Source organism: Equus caballus, chromosome 9 (assembly GCF_041296265.1).
Source record: "Equus caballus isolate H_3958 breed thoroughbred chromosome 9, TB-T2T, whole genome shotgun sequence".
In the NCBI taxonomy this organism is placed as follows: domain Eukaryota; kingdom Metazoa; phylum Chordata; class Mammalia; order Perissodactyla; family Equidae; genus Equus; species Equus caballus.
In genome coordinates this window covers 54,650,892-54,666,817 of record NC_091692.1, presented here as the reverse complement: position 1 = coordinate 54,666,817, position 15,926 = coordinate 54,650,892, and the positions used below count along the sequence as shown (strand labels likewise).

At 42.3% G+C, this 15,926-nt stretch overlaps 1 protein-coding gene across 6 annotated transcripts in view; it reads left to right on the top strand.

The window, feature by feature from the left end:
* The window catches only part of LOC138915580 (uncharacterized), a 61,190-nt gene that overhangs the window by 13,642 nt on the left and 31,622 nt on the right, over window positions 1-15,926 (top strand). The window lies entirely within an intron of this gene.

The window sequence follows — 15,926 nt, the reverse complement described above, 5'->3', positions numbered from 1 at the left end:
CTTTCATTTCCAATCTTCTGAGTCGATAATTAATATCATTCTATCTTTAATTTGACTGATTCTTTCCTCTGCCTTCTCAAATCTGCTGTTTTCCCATGTAATAATTTTTTCATTTCTCTTATAGTGCTTTTCATCTCTAGCATTTGTTTGGTTGTTTTTATCATTCTCATTTCCTTATTCGCATTCCCTATTTGTGGAATCACTGTTATTATATTTTTAAAAAATTTTTGAAAATTTGAAAGAGTTCTTAGAACCTCTTTACAGGAGATACTTGAAGACTTTCTCTGCTACATTGACATCTGGGCCAATTTTCCATTGACGTTTTTCTCTTCCTGAATCTGGACCATAGTTTATATTTTCTTATAAACACAGCTTATGATTTCTTTCTTTGTTGTTGTTGAAAATAAGACATTTTGTATAGTGTGATGTGGTAAGTTTGGATTTTGATGCACTTTTCTAGAATGTCTTTTTTTCCCTTAACTTGCATGGTCTTAAAAGCATAGAATTTTATCTCCCTGTGGTGTACAGACACTGATGTTTATGTTCAGTTTTTAAATGCTTGCTTACTTGTATTTTGCTTTACTCTCTGGGTGTTTCCCCTGTAAATGTAAGAATTAATGGTCACACAATGATTTGGGCAGAATTTGTAGTCAAACACCTTGAGCCCATTATGATCTTTGCCATCTGTCTTTCTGTTTGTGGGTGTACAGGGGGCACATTCAAAGTTTACCTAGTTACCAAGCCTCTGTTCTGGGGCTTTTACTGTCTACCACGTTCCCTCGAAGTTGCTTTGCTTAGTCAACCAGGCATGTGTGGGGAACTTCATCTGGTCCTTTTATTGGCCTTTCATTTATAGGATCTCCTTGCTGAGTTTCTTGCTAGTCTGACAGTTGCCCAGACTGGGCTCATACCTCTGTGGACCAATGTTGTGAGATTTCTTTGGTTGCTTCCCACCAACTTTGGTCCCTTCTGGCTGACAGAGCGATAGAGGTTTGCTGCCTGCTCCAAATAGCTTCCTCCCTCCACCACCTTAGCTCATAGCTCCTCTTTTTGTGCCAGTCATGTGTTGGTAGAGCTAGCATGCTCTCTCACCAAGTCGCGGGGATGGTAGTCTCCCAGGCAAGTGCTCCTTTCTCAGCCTCTTACCTAGGGCTTTGGATAAAGTGCATTTTCCACTCGTTGCCTGAATATGGTTTTCAGAATCATAAAATTGTTGCTTTTGACAGTCCTATGCAGTTTTATACTTGTATCTGCTGAGAAGGTTCACTGACTTCTTTATTTTGCCAAAGCTGGATATTCCTGAGTAAGCCGTTGTTTCTTCAGAAGTGTCTTCTGCTCCGTTTTCTTTCTCTCTCTCTCTTTTCCTCCGGGACTCTAGCTAATTAGTTATACATCAGACCTTTTGTAGTCCTCAGATAGGACCCTGAGAGTCTCTTTTCTTTTTTAAATTTATTTTTTATTTATTTTTCTGAGGAAGAGTGGCCCTGAGCTAATGTCTGTGCCATTCTTTCTCTATTGTGTATGTGGGATGCTGCCACAGCATGGCTTGATGATGGTGTTGTAAGTCCTCATGCGGGGTCTGAACTCATGAACCCTGAGCCGCTGAAGCAGAGTCCGTGAACTTAACCCCTACACCACCAGGCTGGCCCCTCTTTACTTTTTTTTTTAATTCTGTCTTTTTCCTTAGATTCTTTTTGTTAGATGATTGCTGTTGATCTGTCCTCAAACTCACTGATTCTTTACTTTGTCATTTCCATTTTGTTATTAAGCCCCTTTTTTTATTCTAAATATTTTATCTTTTGTTTCTGACATTAACATGTGGCTTTTTAAAGAATAATGTTTATTTCTTTGCTGAAATTTATTATTTTTTTTTCCATTTGTTTCAAACATATTTTCTTTACTTCACTTAATATTGTTGTAACAGCTACTGTATGGTTCTTTTAAAATAATTCCATCATTTTGACCATCATGTTTGCCATACATCTTTTTGCTTGAGATTTGGACACGGTTTTCTGACTCTTCCTAACTCAAGTAATTTTGGTCATTTTGAATTTTATGTTGTGTGGTCTCTGGATTTTGTTGTGTTGCTTTAAATATTGTTGGTGTTTTCATTTTAGCAGGCGGATGACTTGACTACGACCACATCGTTATCTGTCATGTCTGCAGTAGTCAGCCACTCCTATCTCATTCCTGGTGTTTAATTGCAATCTGCTTTCACTCTTGTTCATACATGGTTTATGTTTTCTGGGTTTATTCATAGATTCAGGTGTTCCTTTAGCTCTCTCCTTTATGGTATTTACTTCTTACTCTTCTGTGGCTATCATTGCATTCGGACACTTTCCCGCTGATCCAGAAGTACAACTGGTTTTTCCCTTGTGATTTAGCTGCCTGTCTTTCGTCAGTGGTCTCCGACCCTGGATATCCTCTGGGTAAAGCCTCCCAAAAGGGGAGGCGTGCTGGATTACCTTTTGCCATTTGCTTGCTTTGGGCCTTGACTCCACACTAAAAACTTCCAGCTTTTGTTTAGTCTCCAGAGCCATCGCATAGTTATTTTTTTAGTATTTTATCCAGACTTCGTAGCTGTTATTTGTGAAAGGTTTGGTTTGTTAGAAGCTTAGTATTTTGTACCAGAAGTATATGAAGTGAAAGAAAAAAAAACCAAACCTCTTTTTTTTTTTTTTCCAAATTGAGGAAGATCAGCCCTGAGCTAACATCTGCTGCCAATCCTCCTCTTTGTGCTGAGGAAGACTGGCCCTGAGCTAACATCTGTGCCCATCTTCCTCCACTTTATATGTGGGACACCTACCACAGCATGGCTTTTGCCAAGCGGTGCCATATTTGCACCCATGATCCAAACTGGCAAACCCTGGGCCGCCAAAGCAGAACGTGCACAGTTAACTGCTGCACCACCGGGCCAGCCCCCAAACCTCTTTAAAAATAGTTCTAAATTTTGTTGTCAAGGCATTATATGCTCGTTGTAGGAAATTGAGAGGAATTAATAAATTCTAATGAATCTGAAAAAAAATTACCCATATCCACTTTAATATTTTGATTTTTTGGGGGGTATTACACAACTGAATGTGCTATGCATAATATTTTAAAATCTGCTTTTGGTTAAAATCATGTGAGAAGTGTTTTTCTTTGTCATTAGATATTCTTGGTAGATATTTTTATGGCAGTATAATACTTCGTATGCATGCATATGTTGGTTTATATGACCATTTTTTAATGCTTGTTACGTTGGTTGTTCAGTTTTTTACTTTTATATATGACCCTGTGGTGGACATCTTTTTGTATACATCATTGCAACCTTTTCATATTATTTTCTTAGGACAGGCCCCTAGAAGTAGACATACTGGGTTTCAAAGTGAATGATGAGGTTTTAAAGTTGTTCTTAGATACAACTGAATTGCTTTTCAGAAAGTCTGACCCATTTGACACTTGTGAGTGCTGTCCAGCTTACTGCACCTTCTAACCATTAGCATTAGATTTTTGGTATTTTCTCATTTAATGGATGGAAACTCTCATAATCTGCTTTTGGCAGTTTTTGATGAACTATTTTGGCCAAACTTCTTTATCTAATTTTTAAAAATTTACATCTCTCTGTTTTAAAATGATCCATTCATGTTCTATGCCTATTAAATGTATGTTTCAGTCTATTGTTTAAATAACTGCTTTTAAAACTATTTTAATGGTAGATGAGACAGAACCTAATTTTGTACCTGTAATACTATTAACTATGAAAACAGTTTTTTAGTATATCATTTCTTTTTGACTATCTCTTTGAATATCTTCATGTTTGCGTCTCCCCTTCCTTAGATTGACTCCTTCGGCTTTCCGTTTTCCTCTTGGGGAGGGGTGGGACTTCCGGTTTCATCTCCGGAAGACGACGAGCCGGAGGAGTCCGTCAGAGGGGCCAGCAGGAGCGATTCCGTCGGCAAACGGGGAAGTTATTTTCTGGCCGGGCCTGGGGGGAGGTTTGGAGGCGGGGACCGTCCAGCGTCTGCGCGGGGCCTGGGGGCGGTGGCTTGAGGGCTCGGGCCGGGCAGCTGGGCGCCGGGAGTCCCGCCAGGGCCCTAGGCTCTTCCTCCTCCCTCCTCGCCCCGCCTCCGCCCCTCCCCCGCTCGCCGGTCCCTCCCGGCGCCGCCCCGACTCGCCCGACACCCGCCCGCCGCCCGCGCGGCGTCGCAGCCGCCCTGCCCCCGCCGTCACCTGCTCGCTCCGCGAGCCGGGCTCCCGGGGACCCGGCGGGCCTCCGTTTCCCCGCGGGCCCGGGCTGTCGGCTCGGGAGCGGCTCCCCGGGCGCCCCACGCACCCCTGCACGCAGTCGGGGCGCTTCTGACCGCCTGGCTTCTCCGACTGGAACGCGGGCGCCCAGGCGGGGAGCTGCCCGGTGTGGGTTTCTAGTCCGGGCGGTGGTGTCCGTGGCTGCCCGCCCACGCCCTGTTTTCCCCAGCGCACCGATGCGCTGCTGCCACCCGCGCCTCCTTCGGTTGAGGATGCTGGTGCCCGAGAGCACCACGCCTGGAAGGGGACGGTCCTGGCCACTCAGGGTCCAGCTGCTCTCAGCAACTAGCGGGAGACCCCAGGCTGCCGCACGTCGCTGTTGGCAGCAGCGGGATCGTCCCTGGAGATACCCACCTCTTCCTAGTGGGCGAGCACGGCCTGAGTGTGCGTGCCCGCTTTCTGGAGCTTAGTCGGGGGGAGGTGGGTGCCAGGAGCTGCTGACCCCTGCGCTTGCGTTGAGTTTTGAATAGCCTGTTTATTGGGTTGGGGGGTTCTGGACTAGGACATCTTGGCAGGGTTGGCATCTGTGGACACATATGTAGGATTATTTTCTAGGTAATCATAGCCCGAATGGTGATTGTGTCGGGACTTTACAGTCCGTGCCGGTGGAACTAGTTACAGTATGCACCTGGTTTGCGGTGAAGCGTTAGTCCAGATGCAACACTGCCTGGGGAAGGTCACTAACACGTATTGATTAGAACATCGTTAGGAGAGCTCATTTGATGTATACTCTGTAGACTTCATGTAGCACGGCAGCCGTGTAGGGTCGGAATTACTAGTCCCTTTTCACAAACTGAGACTAAAGTTAAACAGTTTGACCAAAGTTAAGGTCAGGATTAGCGTCTCAAGTGTTTGTTACTCATTGTTTTTCAAGTTTGCTACATGTAAGGTTACTGACTTCTGCTGGCACGTCTGAAAAACACTGAGGCAAGGCTCTCTAGTAGCTGGTGTCTTCTTGCGTGACATGTAAGGCAGGTGTGATTGTTACTGATAATACACTGGCTCCTGGTGCCTTTTTTAAAAAACCTGTTTATTTTGGAATAATCTCAGATTTGCAGAAAAGCTGTGAGATAGCACAGAGAGTTCCTCTTGTATTCAGCAAAGCAGAGTGGCTCCACTTGAGCAAACTGCTTCATGCCAGTCACCATTCTAGGTGCTGGAGAGAGTAACACGCTGCCCTAGATGATTTCAAGGTCTGGTGGAAGAGACAGATCCATAAACAAGTATAGTGCCTTTTGCTCAGTGCTGAAATGGAGAAAGGGGAGCACAGAGTAATTTATGTCTGACTGCCTGGGAAGGAGTGGCGCGAGCTTGCAGGATACAGCATTTGAGTTAGGTCTCAAGGATTAGTGGGTATTCACTTGATTGATGGGACATTTCTGCCCACATTCGTGCTACCTAGGTTTGTGTTCGAAGAGAACTCTCTAACCTTTATAAAACGGACTCTTCTTATTTGATTCTCCTCTCTCCCTCTTTCTCACATCTCCTCTGAGAGGTTTTTGTCATAGTTTCCACAGGCTGTGAGAAGAATCGCGGTTTATAAATCCATGACTAGGAGATGAAATTAAGCTGTGTTTCTTAGTAATGGAAGTATCTAGATCTGTACGTTTTAAAATTCTTTCTCTTTCATAGTTGCTGAGTACTTCAGTGGTCTGATCACACACGTTCTTTATGCGAGGTTGGAGCACAGTTCTTCTGAACTATGCCCACAGCAGAGGGGTATTTTGAGTGAGTGTGTTGGTCATTGTGGGCTGCTCTAGGAAAACACCATAACCCCAGGTGGCTGAAACAACAGTCATTTACTTCTCCCAGTTCTGGAGGTTAAGTCCAAGATTAAGGTGCTGATTCCTGGTGAGGGCTCTTCCTTGCTTACAGACAGCCACCTTCTTGCTGTGTCTTCACATGGCAGAGATGGAGAGAGAACTCTGGTCTCTCTTCGTCTTCTTCTAAAGACGCTGATCCCGTCTTGGAGACCCTACCGTTCTGACCTCATCTAAACCTAAGTACCTCTCAGAGACCTCATTTCCAAATACCATCACATTGGTGATTAGGGCTTCGGCATCAAAATTGTGTGTGTGTGTGGGGGGGGGGGGTGCACAATTCAGTCTGTAGTAGGTGGGTTTCTTGGAATTTTTGTTATTATGAGGAATTGCTCCAAAATAGACTTGATAGAGAACTAAATAGGAAACTGTAAAATTAGCATTTATATGGCTTTTGCTACAGCAAAGTAGTAAACAGAATTTTATTTAAAATCAGAAGAAATTATTGTAGCTATGTTAACTCTGATTCAGAGGCTGGTGGATGCCAAGAAGAAATTTTAATTGTTTCATTTGGATGAAAGAGAGAAATACGTGGTGAAATACTGCAGTGGTGTTTTCACTTTTAGGCCTTATACAAATGAATGCTTTCATGGTTATCAAATTAGGGTGTAAGGACTGTGGTAGTGAGCTATTGCAGTTCCCTCACTGATCAGGAGGCTGAGCCCCACAGAAGCTGAGCGGCTAATGCATTGTAGAGGTGTTAGTGGCAGAGCAAGGATTGGAATCAGGCCTCCAGATTCACGGGGCCAGTCTTTCTGCTGTTCCATCAGTGGTTCTCAAACTGATGGTGCATCAGAGTCAGCTGGGGGGGCTTGTGAAAACGCAGATGCTGGGCTGGGTCTCTGAATCAGCAGGTCTGGACTGGGACTGAGAATTTGCATTTCTGACAAGTTCCTGGGTGATGTTAAAGCTGCTGACTCTGAGGGCACACTTTGAGAACCCCGGCCTTCTGTGATGTTGCCTTTGACCTCTTCTAAGAGGATAGTAAGTAAACGTCTGTGGGTTTATACCAGCTTGACCCTTCCTTGACGTTCAGAGAATCAAGTTCTTTAATTTTGTGTTGTGTACTGTAATGCACCAACAACATAATGATTAGATGGAAAAAAAGTACTAGAAATGGAGTATGTTTTAGAGTCATTTTGGCATCTTCAGGGATAATTTTTGGAGATAATTGTAGAGGTCAGAACCGCTTATGCTGAAGGGGATGCACTTGAGCTCCTAGCAGCAATCACACTAAAAAGGGTGCCGGTATTGATTGCTAGATTGTATGGGAGTGAAAAGTTCCTTCCAGTTTTGTTACTCTATGTTTTTCTTTCTCATTTTGTGTACTGAAATGTTCTTAATGTATCAAAATCTTATCAGGCCCCAGCACAGTTCCATGCCCATAGTAGATGTTAAATAAATATAAGTTGAATTGAATTAAAAAAGATTAATAGGGAAAATGAGGTAGATTATTTATCTGGAGAGACTTCAGTGCCCTAGGAAAGTTAGTCGGCTCTCTAGATTATCCCAATCACAGGTTTTTAGTGAATACTTACAGATTATTCTGGTTTACGCCTTATTTGCAATTACTGGGTTTTTTTTAGCACAATTATTGGAGGAGGTAGCATATTTTTTTTTTCCTTTTTCTCCCCAAAGCCCCCCAGGACATAGTTGTAGATTCTTCGTTGTAGGTCCTTCTAGTTGTGGCATGTGGGACACCACCTCAGCGTGGTTTGGTGAGCAGTGCCATGTCCACGCCCAGGATTCGAAGCAACGAAACACTGGGCCACCTGCAGTGGAGCGCACGAACTTAACCGCTCAGCCACAGGGCCAGCCCCGAGGAGGTAGCATATTTTTATGTAAGAGTTATTGAGTGATCCCCCATATCTCTTTATCATTCATCTGAAGTTACTTTTACAAACTTTTTACTTTGAAATAATTTTAGAAGTAGAAAAAAATGGCAAAAATAGCCCGGAGAATTCGTATATACCTTACACCCAGCGTCCCTTTGTTAGCCTCTTATGTAACCATAGTGCGGTTATTGAAACCAGGCAGTTGATAGAGTTAATCTAAAGTCTTCTATTCGGGTTTCACCCCTGGTGTCTTTTTTCTGGTCGAGGATCCAGTCCAGTAGCCCACACTGCATTTAGTTATGGTGTCTCCTTGGTGTCTTCCAATTTGTGACAGTTTTTTATCTTTCGTGACCTTGGTACTTTTCCAGAGTACCGGTCAGTTATTTTGCAGAATGTCCCTCAGTTTGGATTTATCTGGTGTTCTTTCATGATTAAATTGAGGGTTAAGCATTTGTGACAAGAATACCACAGTGGTGAGGTTGTTCCCTTCTCAGTGCATCATATTGGCACATGTGTGATGTAGATAGGTCTTATCGCTGGTGAATGTTAACTTTTGATCTCTTGGTTGAGGTGTCTGACATGTTTCTGTGCTCCAAAGAAAAAAATTTTCCCTTTGTAATTAATGACTCTCGTAAGTTTACTGATTGTAGTGCAGATGTTTAAATGAAATGAATATAGAATGTCAGAATCCTTTGAGCCTGACCCTAATTATGAGATCTTTCTTATCTTGGAGGCTTCATTATTATTTGTTAGATCCCAACATAGTAGGGAAGGGTAAAGCTGTAGACTTGTAGAAGAACAGTTATTTGTTCAAGAACTTGTACCTGATCTTGGTCAGTCTTAGTCTTGAATTGTCAACAGCGGAAGCTCTTTGTTCCAATTCTTTTTCTGTGGTTCTGCGATCTGTCTCGCATCTGTCTTCCAGTGGATGACTTTCCATAACTACATTGCGTTTCTTAAGATTCTCCCTAGAGCATTTTTGTAGAAGATTTGTGTGCTTCAGTTCATCACAAGGCAGTTGCTCCAAGTATCCTCTTGTTGACCCACTTCCTAGTCCATACAGCTGAGCGTGTGTGTTCTCTTTGTAGACTATGCTGATGAGGTGCTGCAGATATTACATAGATACACAGACACATATAAATGGTCTGTATTTTCAAAACGTATATCCCTTTAATATGCCAACAGGAGTCAGTTGGAAGATATGTATGTGGCCTGTCTCCCTCCCCCTCATCCCCCTCCAAAGCTTGTAAGCTCCTTAGAAGCAGGGAACAGATCTCTTTTTGTTTACCAGTCACTTGCTTGGTGCTTGGCATACACAAGGCTCTCCATAAATATTTGAGAATAAAAGAATATCATATGTGCATCTTGTTAACTGGTTTTGGAAATTACCAGACTATTAGAAACATCTTTCCACATTAACACAGCTATGTAATCATCATAGTATTCCACTATAGTCATGCCTTGCTTAACAATGGGGATACGTTCTGAGAAATGTGTCAGTGATTTTATCATTGTGCAAACATCATAAAGTGTACTTTCACAAACCTAGATGGTCGAGCTGTTGACACGAATAATCAATAGTCATTCTACAGCGGGGAGTTTTATTCGAGCCAAGCTGAGGACTGCAGCCTGGGAGTGCAGCCTTCGTAAGTGCTGTGAAGAAGAGTGATTTTTCAGCACCATTATATACCATTTCCAAACAGACATACATCAAGTGTGACAGGGGTACATTCTCTCAAGGGTTCAAGGAGATACTTTGTTATAGATGAGTACATACACAGTGGGTCAGCATGACCCCAGTGTCATGGGAAAGGACACTTATCTTCAAAAAGTACTGGTGTCATAAGAAGAGAGGCATTGGTTCTTACCTTCAAAGAGTACATTCTGGGGCCGGCTCTGTGGCTGAGTGGCTAAGTTCGTGCACTCTGCTGCGGCGGCCCAGGGTTCGCATCCTGGGTGCGGACATGGCACCGCTCATCAGGCCACGTTGAGGTGGCTTCCCACATCCCACAACTAGAAGCGCCTGCAACTAAGATATACAACTGTGTGCGGGGGGGGCGGGGTTGGGGAGATAAAGCAGAAAAAGAAATATTGAAAAAAAAAGAGTACATTCTTTATTTTGGGACAATATACAACGAACATTTGACAGGCTGTAAGTCAGGCTTCTTTGGTTTAAATAAAATTTAGTCCAAATCGCATTTAAACCAGAACGGCTTCCCCATACACCTCAATATATAAAATTTTCTTCTATCATAGCCTCCTACACATGTAGGCTCTGTGGTACTAATCTCATGGGATGGCCATCATCTACGTGATCTACTGTTGACTGAAACGTCCTTAGATGGCGCATGACCATATATGGATGTGCTGCAGCAGCTACGTCTGTAACCCATCCTGCGTTGTTGGAGATTAGGCTGTTTCCAATTTTTTCTATTAGAAAGAGTTCCATGGTGAATATTCCTAAATATGTATTTTGTTCAGTTGTTTCCTTAAGATAAGTTCTGTAAAGAGTCATTGATAGCTCAAAGAAGATATGTATTTTAAGGCTTTTGATATATTGCAAATAACCCTCTAGAAAGTTTGTATAGATTTATATTCCAGCCAGTACTGTTGAGAATGCTCATTTTGCCACACTTTCCCCAATGCTCAACTTTCAGTTTTTTAGAATAAGACTAAATTTAGAGTTAAAAAAATTTGTTTTTTGTTTTTACGATTTGCACCTTTGTTTTTCTTCTTCTTCTCCCCAAAGCTCCCCAGTGCATAGCTGTGTATTGTACTTGTAGGCCTTCCTGGTTGTGCTCTGTGGGACGCTGCCTCAGCATGGCCTGATGAGTGGTGCCATGGCCCTGCCTGCAGCCAGGATCCGAACTGGCAAAAGCTGGGGCTGCTGAAGCCGAGTGTGTAAACTTAACCACTTGGCCACAGGGCTGGCCTCTTTTTTTGTGTGTGTGGTATTTTTAAGGATTCTTCCTGGAGTATGGTGGGGTGGGGATCATAGTCTGACTAATTTGCTAATAACCCTCCAAGTTTTCCGTATGAAAATTATCCAGTGTTTGGTTTGCCTTGATGAGAGAGCAGAATAAACCTCAATAAGGTAGGGGTTAACAGGAATCATTATCCTCTCTGAAGTTATAGTTGGTCATATCTGTGGGCCTTAGCCAATAGGAAACTTCTTGAGAGTGGGATACATTTCTAATTCATATCATTCAGAAAAATCAACTACAGGTGAATTAAAGGCTTAAATACAGAAGGCAAAACTATGAAATTTTTGGAAGACAATGTAGGACAGTAATTGTGTGAGTCTAATACAAGGAAGAGCTTCTTAAACAGATCACAGAAGGTGTAGACCATAAAGGAAAAGATTGACCGCTTTGACAGCATTAATTTGACAGCTTGTGGTTATGAAAAGAAACCATCAAGAAAGTGAACAGACAAGTCACAAGTGAGAATAGATATTTTCAGTACGTATTATTGAGAAAGGATTGTATCTAGAAAGGTAAACAGTGACAAATCAGTAAGAACAATAGAAAAATGGGCCTATGACCCAAGTAGGCATCTCACAGAAGAGGAAACCTGCATGCAGAGATTCTCGACTTCGTTAGCAATTAGGGAAAGGCAGTTTAGGACCAACGTGGTGTATAGTTTCATAACATTGGGTTGGCAACAGTGTAAAAATCTGACAATGTCTGCTGTTTAGGAAGGGCGGAAATAACTGGAATGCTTACACACAACTGGTGGGATTGTAAATTGGTACCATAACTTTGGGATTACCTAGTAAAGTTAAAGATGGATGTACACTTTGACCCAGTGATTCTACTCCTGGGTCTTTATCCTGGAGCAGTGCTTCTAAATTGTGTTTTCAGCATCTCACAGGAACTTCTTATAAATGCAAAATTTGGGGCTCCACCCTAGACCTATTGAATCAGAGGCTTTGGGGATGAGCCAGCTTTCAGTCTTAACAAGCCGTTCAGGTGGTTTAATGCATGCTAAAATTGGCAAACTGGTGCCCCAGAGAAACGCATGTATGTGAGTGCCTGAGGACATGACAAAATGCTCACAGTTGCACTGTTTGTAAAAGGCAAAAACTGGAAGCAGTGTCCATCCGAGGAGAATGGATAAATTGTATTCCTATAGGAGTGCAACTGAATGGATTTTAGCCACCTGCACCACTGAGGATTATTGTCAGGAATATCATATTGAGGAAAAAAAGCTACTTCCAGAAGAATGCACATAGTATTTTTCCTTTTTTAAAGTTTTGAAACATGTGAAGCAAAAGTCCATACTGTTAGGAATACAGATATGGCAAAGTAATAAAGCAGATTAATTACAAACACATTCAAATTAGTGGGTAGCTCTATTAGAAGAGAGAAGGTGATAGGGATCCCGAAACGGAACTGAAAGATAGGAATTTAATTTTTTTCTTTTTTTTTTTTGGTGGGGAAGACTCGTCTTGAGCTAACATCTGTTGCCTGTCTCCCTCTGTTTTGTGTGTGGGATGCCTCCACAGCATGGCTGATGAGTGGAGTAGGTTTGTATCTGGGATGCGAAGCTGTGAACCCAGGCTCCTGAAGCTGAGTGTGCAGAATTTTAACTGCTTGGTCATGGGGCTGGCCCCCTGAATTTAATTTTCTTAAACTGTGATCTGTACTCAGGGTTTTCTTATGTTATGCTTAGTGCCTCGCACATATTCAAATTATTTTTTGTACCTGCCAAATTTTTAAAAAACATACACTTATGTCTTTTCTTTTTGCGAAGTCTGTCTACACAGGGACTATTCAGTTTGTATGAAAAAGATCTGGTGGGGGTGATGGTGGAGAAGATATGTTCTTGCAGCATTATGGTCTGAAAGTACTTTCAGCAGTAGGGATATCAAACAGAAGATTGTTTTTGATGATGATGATGGTTAATACTTGCTGAGCACTTGCCAGGTGCCAAACACTGGTCTAAGGACATTACGTACTGAGTTTATCCTCAGTTAACTGAGGATTGAGCCTCACAGTGAGCATATGGGGGTTGGTACCACGACTCCTCCTGTTTCCTAGGGGAGGAAAGGTGTGTGTGGATACAGAGGTGAAAACGGTAGAGGCTGGCTGACTCCTAACACTCTGTCAGACCTGGTCAGAGGGAGAGGACAGCCAGACAAGACTGTTATGCCTGAGAGCGTTGGAGTTTCGAGACAAAAAGGAAAAGTCAAAATAGGAATGGGAGTGTGGAAGACTGTGGAGAGGGAAGGCTGTATATACCCGCATTTTTGAAGTTGCTTTCTTTATGTTAGTAGGTTTGTTTCTAAACCAGCGTATATGAGTGTCATTCTAGCAGATGCTGAGTCCCTAAAGCAGAAAAGTAATTGGATTTTGTTTTTAGTTTTAAGGATTGCATCTTCCAGTTCATTAGAAATTGGTAAGATCACACCATAGGATTTGGGAAATCTTACTTCTTTGCTTAGGCAGTTTGGTTGCTAAAAAGGGCACTTTTGGGGACTCTCCCTTTGCCTATTGTTTTCTAGCCTTTGATAATTGTTTTTGTATCATAATTATCTCATATTATGAGGACTATTTCTTAGATACACATTGGTTATATTGTAAACTTTATTTTAAGCCACCGTAGTATGACAGTCACTCCTTAAAATGAACAAATACAGAAAAAATTAAAAGATGTTCCAGAAGCCATAAGTCAAATGATATGAAACCAAATAGCACTACTGTTTTTGTTTGGTATTCAATTCAGAGTGCTCAAATTGTCTAAACCACATGAACTGTCAAGCATTTGTAATTGTGTAATGTCATGCTTTCCAGCAGAGTCAGCCCCTTACTAAGCTGACAGCCAGGAGAGTCCTTCCATAGCAGGGATGTCTGCATTTGAGACACATGTAGTGCTTGTTGGAGATCCGAACATAGGCTTCTTAAAACAAATTTTAAGTACTTCAGCTCTTCTAGTTTCAGATGCATTTTGCTGAAGCTGGATAATCTCAGTCTTAATTGCCAGTGCTTTTCAATGTGTTTCATGTTCCTATTTCTCTTTTATTTTCTCTTATATGCTTTTTTCCTCCCTTTAAACAAAAACACGAAAAGTTTTAAATAAAAACAAGTAAGGTAATAGGAAGCCTAATAGGAAAAAGATATTTATTGTTTGATGCATTTGGAATAATAGCAGTGTAATCATCAAATGTAGCCAAAGCCCAGCATGCTTGTCAGTTACTAAGGATAATGGAAACTTTGTGTTTTAAACCTAGAGCAAGCAACAAACCACTTCTTTCAAAGTGTGTAATTCACTTGTGATTTCTGCTGATCGTGGATTCCGGACCAGAATTTGATGCGTATTATTGGATCAATTATTCTAGAATGAGAAATCACAGTTATAGAAGTTCATATAACTATAAAACCATTAGAATTTAAACTAAGGTGGTAATCTGCTTTTACAAATAGCTTAGACAATTTAGATCATTCGAGGAGAGGTAGTAGGAATTATAGTCTTTCAAAAAATGAGACCAAATGGTTTTCATTAAGAATCTTCAGGGTCTGTAATCTGGTTTTCCATATGGGTGGTGTTTAACACCCTAGGATTTCAGGGTGGGAGGTGGAGGCAGTGTTTGCTAAAAGTGACATTCCTCAGAGTCATTTTGCATGAGAGATTGTTTTGGAATCCCTGTGTGACATCCCTATTGAGTGCGTTTGTTTACTCTCCTTCCTCATTCACCTTTCTTCTCCTTTTTTCCCCTCTTCTCCACACTTCAGCTCTCTGTCTAGTAAATATATGTTAGGTTTATATTATTTTTTTTTGAAGTTAGAAGGGACTTTACTCCAGGGGGTCCCAAATCTGGCTCATCAGAATCACTCAGGGAGCTCTCTGAAACTACAGATCCTTGTCCTTACCCCAGACTCTCTTAATCAGGATCTCTCCATGGGTGGGACCAAGGGATTCATGTTTGGCTGATTAGCTAAACTGATAAATGATTGGTATTGTCTGTGGCTCCCTTGTGTTACAGACGTGGAGGTAGTAAGTCCAGGCATGCTCTTCCAGGGACAGTTGCGTTTCTCAGAAAAGGTTGTCGAAGGTCTTGCAAAGCCTTCATTAATGGTAGAGTGACAAGCGATATGATAATTTTTGGGCATTGGTATGTGGCAGAGATGGCTAGCTGTCCATCTAAATCGGTTCTGTCCTTCCATAAGATACAGTTCTACAGCTCCAGGTTTCACTTTTCAGATTCCCTTGCGGCGAAGCAGGTATGAGTGGAAGTGGTAGATGCCCCTGTCCGGGAGGGGGAAATTTCCCCCTTATTCCTCTTGAGTTCTTGTGGCTGGCCTCATAGTAAAATGAACACAAGACAGATTAAAGAGAAAACTCGAATGTAATGCGTACACGTGGGAGATCCTAAAATTAACGCTCAGAAGTGACCAAAGCAGGCAGCTTTTATACTTTTTACACACAGAAACACTAAATTTGTGAGGATTTGACAGGACAAAGATACTTAGGTTTGGGTGCTTCATTAGTAAGCAATCTAAGCAGAGTTTGGACTTGTGGTGGTAAATTAGTAAAAAAGTAACAAGGTGTGTTTATACAGGCCTCTCCGCCCTGAATTCCACCCCCTCCCAGCCCCACCCTTTTTGCTTGAGGAAGATTGTTCCTGAGCTATCATCTGTGCCAACCTTCCTCTGTTTTATGTGGGATGACGCTGCAGTGTGGCTTGATGAGCGGTGCTAGGTCCGCCCCGGGATCCGGACCTGCAAACCCTGGGCCGCCGAAGCAGAGCACGCCAACTTAACCCTTATGCCGTTGGGTCAGCCTCGTGAGGAAGCTGTTTTTCACATGGGAGATTCGTTTGCTGCTTTCAGGGGGAAATGGAAAGGGTCAAAGTGCAATTTTTGAATCAGCTGCTTCTCAAATAACTAAGTCAAAATAATCAGTGTGCCCTTGTAGCATATTTTGGGGGCAGTCTGCCCTGGGTCCCAACACTGCTTTTGAGTCAAGATTGCAAGACTACTGT